This window comes from Octopus sinensis, linkage group LG5 (genome assembly GCF_006345805.1).
Source record: "Octopus sinensis linkage group LG5, ASM634580v1, whole genome shotgun sequence".
Classification (NCBI taxonomy): domain Eukaryota; kingdom Metazoa; phylum Mollusca; class Cephalopoda; order Octopoda; family Octopodidae; genus Octopus; species Octopus sinensis.
This window is the reverse complement of record NC_043001.1, coordinates 56,324,636-56,337,380: the sequence shown is the minus strand read 5'-3', so window position 1 is coordinate 56,337,380 and position 12,745 is coordinate 56,324,636. Positions and strand designations below refer to the sequence as shown.

The following is a 12,745-nucleotide window of genomic DNA, read 5'->3' as shown; positions in this document are numbered from 1 at the left end:
GGCCTTCGTCCTACAGTGGGCTGAACATGGACAATCCAATTCAATCCAATATTTAATATATATATACACACACACATATATATGTGATATACGTATATGTATTTAGCAAAAGATGACATCCCCAAATATAACAATATAAATTTATGTATATGTATATGAGTGTGTGCATGCATATATATATATATATATATCGTATATACTAGGAATACACACACACGCACATTCACACAATCTCACTCACACACACACACACACAGACACTCACTCACACACACATACATGGAGAAGAATCAAATGAAATACTATTCATCAAACAACATCGCTGAAATCCTCACATTGATTTCGACATCTGGGATTTATGTTCCTTGTCTTTTGTTTGGCTGAGTGTTTTATATGTTCCACAGGAAAATGGTCAAACTTAGCCGGTAATTCTAAAATGTCCAATGAATTTCTATTATGAAGGGAGCAAACAGTTCCACCACGACCACTAAATGAAAACTTTGTTCTGCCAAATATTTTACAACTTCAATCATTCGCTCAAGCAGTGAGTGCCAATTCTTCTTTTCAGTCTCCATTTCCTTCACAAGTTGAGAATCGATACATTTACCTTTGTTTTTATGAAATTAAAGCTTACCTATTATAGGAACTTTCTTCATGTCGACCAAAGAGATCGGTTGCATTTTGCAGTAAATAAACCTCTCTCCAATTTTATGAACACCTTGAGTCATAACCTTGCATGAGAAACAATAAGCTTCCGTTGCTCTTTGAACATTACAAACAATTTCTTGCATGTTGCTGGTTTGTAGGTTTATAAACACGGCTGAAATAAAACTTCAGAGAAAGCAGAGGTTCCTTTTCATCGTTATACAATCACATGAATAAATACAAGTCACTATTAGCATGTTGACATTCATTACTTCCTTTGGCTATCCAATATTCTCGATAAGAATCATCGAAATTGTTCGGCATTTTGGCATTTTAGCATTTACCGATATCATTAGACTATTTGTTCTTGTCACTTGACTGTTTCTGAATGCCTTTTCCTAACTAGTACCAGTGATTCCTATGTTTCCAGCTTCAGTTTTATAGTAATCAACACTATCTCCATATCAGCCAACATATTTTTTATATGAGTTAGTCTCTTTAGACGGCGAACTGGCGGAATCGTTGGCACGACGAGCGAAGTGCTTAGTGGCATTTTCTCTATCTTTACTTGCTGAGTTCAAATTCTACCGAAGTCAACCTTGCCTTCCAGCACATGGGTCGATGTAATCGACATATCTCTCCCCCGAAATTGCTGACCTTGTTCCGAAGTTTGAAACCGAGTTATTTTCTTCTTTCCTTCGCTTTATATTTTGTAGTTCTGCAAACATAATGAGGTACAGAATGATCTCTTGCTCTGTTATATGTTGCCTATATAAGGCAATAGAAAAATTCTCTGAAAATATGCATTTAAGAAGAAATGTTTTATGTAAATAATCGTGCGAAATAAAGCAAGAAGCCATATCTGCGTGTTCTAAGATAGCAGTAGCAAAAGTTAGCATGTTATAAAGGAACAGCTTTAGAACAACAGAAAATAAAATCTGGATTGATTTAGGTATAAAACACCGATAAGAGAAATTGGTTGCATAAATGAAATAAGGATGTACTTCAGCGTTCAGGAAAAGCGTGAATCAAGTTAATCCATTGTACAGCAATGTTTTTTCACCACAACAACAGACAATAGAAGATCTGCAATGATTTCACTTTCAACTTTAACACATTTTAAGATTCAAGGACGGATGTAAACAAATTCTGAATGAATTGAAATTTATTTCTTAGATGGAGGAAGTTATCAAAAACATTGCGACAGTTGTTAGCGACTCTCAAAAAGAAGTGATAATTTCAAGAAATTAAAATCTAATTCAATAAACTCAGTGGCAATCTCATTTTTACAGAGAAGACAACTACGAAATTGTTTCGATTTTATTTGACCTCATCAGTAAACAACATTTTCTTAAAACTTGCTTGATCGGAGACTATAAATTTTTACAAAGAAAAAACTGTCAAGAAGTATTTTCACCCAAGTAATCTGCATAATTACAAAAACATAGCCGAAGAAAGCCAAAAACATGAATTTAGAAAACTGAAGGAATTTTTAATGTACATATTGTTTAGTCTCATCACGGCAATGTTACAGAATTCCAAAAGAGAAAGTGAAATAATGTCAAGAAATTAACAATTATTCTCATAGAATACGTAATTTTCAAGACTTGCGGTGGTGTGTCTGCCCTTTACAAGTACATCACGTGACACGCATACATCATCTTTGTAGCTCTGCGAACATTTTATAAAATCACATAGGTACATGTGCACGTACTACCTCCACACATACACACACACACAGTCAAACACATTATGATATAGATACATGTATGAGTGTGCTGAGCATATATGTGTGTTTACAATATGTATAAGTATGTTAGTCTCACATATGAGTGTAAGAAGAGAGGGTAAACGCTGAATACAGAAACCGAGTGTAGATGTTTACTGTGGAGCTGCGATTAGTTTCACTTAACTGGCGATAGTTTGGTTTTGCCTCTGTACATCTAACCTAATTTGTTAGAGACAGGTTGTCTATTATACATTAGTAACGGGGACAGGGTTAAATGAGAAGCACTAAAAGTAACAAACTAACAGAACAGCCAGTTCTTCAGCATATGTGTGTCTGTTTCTATGCGTGTATGTGTGTGTGTATGCACATAGGAATAATTACACACGCACGCACACACATGTATATCATATACATATGCATATACATATATGTGTATTATATACGTATATATATGCATATATTCATAAGTATATAAGTGTATATATATATATATATATATACATGTATATACATATATGTATATGTATATATATATATATACATGAATATATATCTATATATGTTGATATAAATGTATATACATATGTATGTATACGTGTGTGTGTGTGTGTGTGTATGTGTGTGTATAAATCACTTGAGCTATATACCTGCAGGACTTGGCACAAAATTAAATAGGTTAATTAAATTCAGATATATATGGCTGCAATCAACATTGTTGGTATTATTTTTTTTCTTCCTTCCTCAAACTTTTTATTTTATTCTACTTAATATTTGTCCATCATTAGACTGTTTCTTTTCTTAAGAGTATACGTAAAAAAAATATAATGCATTAATGAAAACAAAATTAACAGAGAAAAAAAATAATGATACACCATCCCCATCCTCATTCTCTTGTCCACTGTTTTTCCATTGAGTTTATAACTGTTTATTCATTATACTAACTACTACCACCACCCTCATGTCATCGCATCACCGCCGCCATCAACACTGATGCTATTACTAACATCACTCCGCCGCCGCTATCACGCCTCATCTTAAACATTTCTTAATGACAAAACAATAATATGAAAATAAGCATTCCAAAATACATTCCTAAAATCAATTAATCTCGATAGACATCACATATAAGGACATTGTGTTACAACCACACCTAAATGCATATAAAGTATGCCAAAAAAACTGCGTAAATAAATAACAACAATAACAAGAAACATACTGGTTATCTATCTTTAACGATCTAAGTTAATCGAAGTTTTTCAACTTAAAATATTATATATGTGAGACTTTATCGTATTATATTAGTTTTAGATATTGAAAAATTATCGTTCAGAATACATTTATGTGTCCATACATAAGTCTATATTATTTAAGTGCGTCTGTATATGTATGTGTGATATATATATGTTTACATATGCATACACACACATATATACACACACACACACACTCATGCACACGCACGACCATACATACAATTATTCATGCATTTATGTGTATGTGTATGTAGGTGTACGTAAGTATGTAATGCTTGGGTGAATATATGTATGTGTGTGCTTATATGTATGCAGATATGTATGTATCTCTATGCATGAATATGCGTATGTATACATATATATATGTGTGTGTATGTGTATGAATGTATGTATATATGTATTTGTATATGTATGTCTGTCTGTATCCATGTACGTATGTATGTATTTACATGTATATATGTGTATGAATGTGTGTGTATGTATGTATGTATTTATGTGTATGTATATGTTTGTATGTAAATGCATGCATGTACGTATATGTATGCATGCATGTACGTATATGTATGCATGTATGTATCTATATGCGTATGAATGTATGTGTATGTATGCATGTAGGTATTATGTATGTATGTATGTATGTATGTATGTATGTATGTATGTATGTATGTATGTATGTATGTATGTATGTATGTTCCCGAATCCATTTTACAGCGCCGTAAATGTTCGAGGGAGTTAATGTGTCAATGTATATAACTACATGGCTGAATATACTTGCACTCATGTGATACATGTTTTTTGTTTTTCCCCGCACCAGAATATGTGATTATTCTTTATACATTGCATGTGTAAGTGTGGCGCTATAAACACACATACGATTGTGTTTATATTTTCATTCCATTCCAAGAAGCTCAAATCGAGAATCTTTGGAATGTTTTACAAATCTTCTACAAAGTATACGCATGTATGCATGTATGCATGTCCCTGCACATACATGTATGTTTGTATGTATGTATGTTTTATTTTTCGACTTTTTTCTTTACTTCTTTTGTCAATCCATTCATATGCCATCAGCTGCCACTCCACACAGATAGATCTAAAGAATATGTGATTTTACATTACCACCACCGCCACCACCTCTGCCACCACCAAAAACAACAACAACAACAGCACTACATTACTGTTTACCATCATAACATCACCACCACTATATTATCTCCGTTCATCACTTTGCTGTAGCTAACGCTACAATAACCGCCACCACATCTACTGCCGCAAAACTACAGCTGTAACCGCCGCTTCTACTGCACTGTCATGACCCTTTAGTCATCCCCATAACATACCCACCACCAAAATCACCATCACAATCCCCACCAACTCCACCATCACAGGCCCCTACCACTACCACTTCCTTTATAACAGCGCCTTTACCACCACACCATATTTCCATGTCAACACCATTACAACTCAAATAATCCCACCACCACTACATTTCCAACCACTGCTACTACTATTACTACCATACCAACACTATCATGAAATCATCAACACCACGACATCAGCACTATGGAGACCAGTATTTAATCAGAAATTCTCTCAACACATAAATTACTGTATTTGAGCAGTGTTTCTCAACCAGGATCCATATGACCCCAGGGTCCTATATAAGAATTTTGGGGATGCGTACAAGCAAAATAGAAAATTGGGGATCCACGGTAGTATATTAAGGGTCCGTGAAAATTTTTTGATTTCGATGTATTTGTTGCAAAAAACAGCTGAGTTTCTTTCTCTAATGCTTTACATGGTTCAACCTACACAAATTAATGTGTGAAAAATATAACAGGAATTCAGAAAGAAGTTTCTATAAAACTACTTTAGAAACATCGAATGTCCATAGGGGTCCACCAGTGTAAAAGAGTAATCAAAAGGGTTCATAGGCAAAATAAAAAAAAGTTGGGAAGCATTGATTTAGAGAAGTATTGCTTTGTTACCAGAAGAACGAGGTAAAATTCACTCCACTGTTTTACTGGTATGTATTTTATCAACTTCAAGGATGATGAATCGACTTTGTTGGTGTTTGAACTCCGTACGTAAAAGGACATATATATCGGTAATTTCCCTTATCTTTCAAAGGAATATTTATAACTTCATAAGAAAGTCTGTCACGATGAAGATGGGTTAGAGCAGTGGTAGGTCCCACCGTAAGCTACGTGTGAAAGCAGACGTTCTATAATAAGTTGATCTGTTTTCGCTCTATTTACCTATGATACTTGTGATTTATGGTTTTAATCAAAAATAACATACGTATTTGTTCGTCTAAAGTTAGCCGAGATGCTCTCAACTACAGCGTGAGAGATAGAGCTGCATATTGCCTATCACGGGGTTAATGGATATTTTTATGGTGTTCCAGTCAAAATCTGAAAATTTGATGTACAAAAAACATATAATGAACTTAATTTCTTCTTAAATCTGATTGCAGATTATTAATGTGGTAAAGCCGAACTATATATGAGTATTTTTAAATCAAACTAAAATAGATCCTCTTTTACGGAGGAGGAACGGAGCCAGTGTATTTTTGATTAGTCTGGTGGCGGTGGTGGTGGTGGTGGTTGTTGTTGTTGTTATTCGTGTTGTTCCTATTGAGTAGCAGTAAGAAGCACTGCTTAAACGGATATCAGTCATAAGGTCACACAACCAAATTTAATGGGGCAATTCGCAACTCGAGAAATGTGCGTATATACGTATATACACATAGACGCATACACATATTTATCGCGCACATACACATACAAATATACACACATACATATAAGGCATGAAAATATGGGATATGGAATGAATGTATTTAGATACATAACATTAAGAGCTTCACCTTCCAATATATTGTATATTATATATTTTGATACAATATATAGATATCAATATATATATAAAGATATAAGTGAGATATGAAGATATATATATATATATATACGAGAAAAGAAGCTTTTATATATATATATATGTATATATATATAACACATAAAGTTGTAATATGGACATCTACAAATTGGATATATAGTATAAAAATGCAGAATACATGATATTTGCAAATATAAGATAAGGCGACGCGTTGGTAGTATTGTTATCACACAGGACAAATTGCTTAAGCCATTTCGCCCGTCTTTCCGTTCTGAGTTCACATTCTGATAAGGTCGGATCTGTTGGTCGGGGTCGATAAAATACGTGTCGGTTGAACACAGAGGTCGGTGTCATTGACTTGCCCTCGCCCGTGAAATTGCTGGCCTTATGCGAAAAAATTTGAAGCCAATATAAGATATAGAGATATGATTAATAAATGAGGTAAAATGAGTTACATTGTTATGTATTGATGTATCTCAGTTAATGGTAATTCTCCTCTCAACAGGAGAAAGAATACAAAAACCGAGCGCCATTGGTTAGTGACTATCAAAAAACGGTGAACATATTTTAAACAAATTAAGAATTAATTTTACAAAAATTTATTTATATATTTAAGAGAAAATTTGATTTTTTTAAATGATTTTTTAAAAATTTCTAGGTAAAGGGACCATTAAGAACATGTTCTGGTCAAATTAAACCTGCATCCTCAACACAGTATAGTTAATGCAAGTGTGCTTTGAACAATCAGACAGTTTGTTCCCCCTCATCACCACCATCTACAAAGTGTAATAGAATGACTGGGATAGTAGTAATTAACATAATTAAAGAAAAGCAGCTGAAGTAGTTCAATGGAATGAATTAAATAAATAACTTAAGGTGTGATGCATTGAATGACATATACAAAACATTGATTAAAATTTTCCACTAAGATGGACTGAAAACTTACAAGTATTTGAAATTATCTCTCTAGCAACGCAGAGATAATTTCAAGCAATTCAGCATAAATTTCATTACATTTCATTATACGATTTTAATCTTTCTTTGCAGGCAAAGGGATAGTTGCTGATATTTCTGGTTTTATTTGATTTTCTTAGTACAGAATATTCTACTCAAGCCTGCTTTCGCCAATAGACATAATTTGTTACGTAAAAATTCGAATGAAGTCCCAGTCGCAAAGACTATGGTCATGAGTGTGCTAGCAGAAACCGTAACGTTTTTTTGTATATCAGCAACACTTTTTGGTGTATCTTTTATTAAAAAATATTAGAATTTAATTTGGAGAAGATTTGGCTGCTTTTTCTAACAAGCCGGTCGCCAACTTGCTCGGAGGCTTCTTTGGTCTATCTCAAAAATCTAGAGAGTGAGAGACACTGAATGGGAGGAAGAGATAAAAACCACATGTAGTCATTCAGTAGGCCAAACGAGTGTATAGAAGTTATTTATCTCCCCCCTCTCCCCCTCTCTCTCTCTCCTTCTCTCTGTATGAATGTATGTATGTTTTCTTTCTGTTTTTAATTTTAGAACAAGTTTTGACCAGCCACCTACCCACTTGGTAGCAAGGTTGCGAAGGAAAACAATTTGTTTAGTGCATCATCCTTTAAATCTTAAGGTCTTGCAGATTTTTATGGCCTCAGATATCGCAATCATTTGTAACATATGAATTAAGGATTTGCATTCTCTCCCCAAGATCCCAAGTTAGCTTACGGGAACTCAAGCAAACCAACACCGGTTATCAAGCGGTGGGGTGCGACAAACAGGGACACACACGCACATGCGCACGCACACGCACACACACATACACACACACACAAACATAGAAACATATTTGTATATATATATATATATATATACATATCGGGTTTCTTTCAGTTTTCAGTTTCCGTCTATCAAATCGGTTCATAAGGCTTTGGTCGGCTCGGGGCTATAGTAGAGGACACTTCCTCAAGGTGCCAAACAGTGGAACTGAACCCGGAGCCAAGTGGTTAGGAAGCAAGCCTCTAATCAAACAGCTACACCAGCGCCTTTGCTTAATATTATCAATTCTTTTTTTTGTATTCTTTTTTAGAAGACTGTGCCCCAGTTATTACAATAAGCTGCTTCAACTGTATTTGGAACGAAACATTAAGCATTACAAACATGTAGAGGAAGTGCAGCCACTCCTACATCTCCTGGTTAAGATTGAAAACAAGATAACTTGTTGATTTGTTCAATAGCAAACGTCAGTTCTATTTATGAGTGTGTGCATGATTGTGTGCGCATATATGACTACGTGTGTGTATGTGTGTGTGTGTATCTGTGCGTATGTGTATGCTTGAATGAGAGATTTTGCATGTGGTTGCTTTTATGTACGAACGCTAGTTTGTGTGAAATGATTATATCAGACTGTCCATCTTGACAAAAATATATGCATATATATATATATATATATATATATATACCATATGTATATATATATATATATATATATATATATATTATATATATATATATATATATATATATTATATATATATATATATATTATATATATATATATGTATGTGTGTGTGTTGTATGTATGTATGTATGTATGTATGCATGTATGTATGCATAGCGATAGAGACAGAGAAGGTGAGGGAAAGAGGTGGGGAAGAGATAAAGAGAGAGAAATTTGATCTTGCAAGCAAAATCAATTTGAAGTTTTCAAATTATCGAAAACTTAGCTTTAAAATGAAGATTTTAATAACTTTATTTTTCTCATTATCAACTACTTTGGAATGCAAAATTAGAAAATTAAAATATTTGGAAACAAAACACAAAAAGAAATTAAATACTGTCATTTAAATGAGAGAAGTCAATCAAAAAGAAAAAACAAACACAGAAAAAAATTTTTTTTCATTTTTGAGAAAAATAACATAAACATCAAATTATCTATGCTTTCTTCAACCACCCTCTCTTTAAAATTTCTCAATGGAACATCACTTTCAGTTCTTCAGTTCGTCTAGCTTCAGCCATGAAGACATTTTATTGTTTTGCTGTTTATTTTTAAAATTTTCTTGCTGTTTCTGTTTTGGTTTTGTTTTGCTTTTTACCTTTTTTTTTCACAATTTTGTTCTTTAAAAGAGAGAAAAAGAATAAAGTCAAGTCTCTCCGTTAATTGCTTTAAACTTGAAAATCTCTTCTTTCAAAAATCTGGCCACAGCTTACAGATGTCTGTGAAAGTGGATTCATTTCAAACCATGAAACATTGAACAGCAAGCAGATTCTTCTCTCATTTAAGACAGAAATAAAATATGAGAGTACACGGTGGTGTTGATGTTAGCATTATCATTGCCACTTCTCTTCTTCCTCTTCTTCCTCCTCCTCCTCCTCCTCCTCCTCCTTATACTACTACTGATAAAACTAACACTACTACTACTACTGCTCCTGCTACTCCTCTTCCTGCTACTACTACTACTACCACTGCACCTGCTGCTGCTGCCACTACTACTGCTACTACTACAACTACTGCTACTACTACTACAACTACCAGCCCCACTACAAGTGATGGTGATGCAGATAATAATGCTTTATTTTTTCTTGTTATACGTTGTAATTCTTGGTCGTGAAATAGTTGTTTCTCTAGTTCTTGTTGTTGTTGTTTTTGTTGGCGCTTGTCTTGATATTGTTGTTCTGTAAGGATTATTAAACTATAAATTGTCAAATTGTTAATAAACAAATTGCAATTTCCAGCCTTGACTACGTCTAACAAAGAATGCAGGCTTCTGAGGAGCGTGGACGGGGAATTTTTCTTTTTAATTTTATTAAAACAATAACAAAAAAAAATATTTTGATTTACTTGCAAATGTTTGACCCTCCCCACGCTCTTCAAGACATTTTAGACAAGAAACTTGACTTATTACTCAAATCAAGCAACAAGAGTGATGTATGACTTTTAGATTAATGGCAAAGATCTTAATTAGCAACTTCAGTTTGATGTTTCATGTCAGGCTTTTGCTTCGCTAGCAGAAGGTTCAACCAATAGCTTTGTATTCAATTCATCCCTTCATCACTTGTGATTTAATTAATAAGTGGCTAAAGATTATTGATGGACCTAAGCTGGCAATAGAATATTGGTAGGTGAACTGAAAGAACTATTGATGGAATATAATTTCGCTTGGATATCTTTTTACCGATTCCGATGAATGTTACTAATTTCCCATTTACATACTTTACGGTATCAGATAAAGAATGCAGAAAGTTATTTTTAATGGAAGTAGCAGTGCTTGGGCAAATGCTGTTTGTTGTTGTTAACGTCATCCCAGGTCAATTTTAATTGACCAGGCCTAATCAAAGCCTTTCTATCCATGACCATCTTGTCTTTTAATCAATAGTTCTGACAGCATAATCCAATACATCTTTCGCTTTTAAACTAATTCGGTGTTGATTACGAGAGCATTCTCTACTATTTCTAGTAGGTTTCGAGAACAGGTTTTACCCATATGAAAATCTAATTTCATTACTACAAACTAATCAAAATGCACGCACTCTGCGGTTTATATAATGTTCCTTCTGTTGCAGTAGTGAACTATATACCAGTTATATATATATATATATATATATATATATATTATATATATATATATATATATATATATATATCAGTATGATATCAGTTATAAACTTACATCAACTAAATTTCTATCCAAAAATCATAAGTTAGTGTCATCGATAAGGTATTAGTGTTTTTATCTTGTCTTTTGTTTTATTTCTAATCATAAAACACGTTCATATGACGTTTCTGATAGATGTTTCATTAACAACCCATGGAGAGTCAAGGATAATCATTTGGACAACGGCTAGATTAGAAATCTTATCCACAGTTATAAATCCAGCGTTTTAAGTAAATCAATTATATATGTTATACAAATATATAAAAATTCTGACTAAAGGAGTACAACTCGCTTATTCTCAGATAATATTATTGTAATATTTTGAGATGAGAAGAATTCAATTTTTTTTATTATTATTTTTTGTAGTCTTACACTTGTTAATCAGACGAAATTATTCTAAAAATTAGTGAGATTATTCACAGATTGAAATGAAACACTACTACCACATCTATTGTACTTAACAACACTGACTCTTTGAATATTTATTGTTTCCTTGATGTTCTAATCTTCTCAGATGCACTTGCATACGTATACGCTCGCGCACACCTAGACACATACATATGTATATATGTGTATGTGTGTGTGTATGTATGCACATATATATTCATATACGACTATATACATACAAATTCATTCACATATATATGTGTACTAGCAGCTAAGCTCGGTTTTACCCAGTCAGTTTGGATGATGTGGCTATGATCGTTTTCGGTTAGGCATATGTTAATAAAAATTAAGTTCAGACCTGTACATGGTAGCTAGGCCTGGTTGAAATAGCAGCCAAATCTCCCTCAAAACACCCTGCTGCCTTAATCCGATAATTCTGCCTATTATGTAGTTTCAATGAGAAACTGTAACTAAAGATTAAGGTTATCTATTAGAAAAGTTTTTATCGATTTTCTCGGTAAGTATGGGGTTAGAAAAAATACAAACCGCATTCCAATCCATGTACCCTTCTCCAAATGTGTGCCACTTTTCACTCGAATCCACCCAGCCGTTTGGCTGTGAACCTCAAGACAAGAAAGAATACAACGATCGCCCATGTCCAATTTATATTACAGATGAGCGTGAATGCCTTTGCATGTATATATATATATATATATTGTCATTTAGTTATGCGTGTGTGTGTGTGCGTGTGTGTGTGTGTGTGTGTGTGTGTGTGTGTGTGTGTGTGTGTGGCGTATGCATGTATTTATATGTACATATATTGACAGCTTTAGATTTTCTACGTACAGAATGGCTTAATAGTTCCTCCATGCTTGGAGGGATGTCATACTCATTTCACTCTTGAAGAGAAAAAGTGTGCTAACTTTCGTGCATTTCCTAACTTTTAACCGCTGCTAAGATATTCACCAAAATTTTGTTGAATCAGCCGTACATATACATAATACCCCATCGTTCTTCCATAGTTTCAATGTAATGTAGAAGTAGTAAAGACACCATTTATGATACTTAGCGTTACGCAGTTACAAAAGAAGCTCCTAGAAATGATATTCTTTACCAAGTTTTGTTCATCTAACGAAAGCTTTTGACACGAGAAAATAGAAATGCGCTAATGCACCAGGGAGAATCCTAGAAAATCAGGGAAA

The 12,745-nt window shown here is 33.7% G+C and overlaps 1 long non-coding RNA gene across 1 annotated transcript; it reads right to left on the bottom strand.

The window, feature by feature from the left end:
* Positions 1-1,868: 1,868 nt before the first annotated feature.
* Positions 1,869-12,024, bottom strand: LOC118763498. Its single transcript, XR_004999257.1, has 3 exons — positions 11,795-12,024; positions 10,982-10,993; positions 1,869-1,899 (listed from the first exon to the last, which is right to left on the bottom strand). It is a non-coding gene; the product is annotated as an uncharacterized LOC118763498 (long non-coding RNA).
* Between the last annotated feature and the right edge of the window lie 721 nt (positions 12,025-12,745).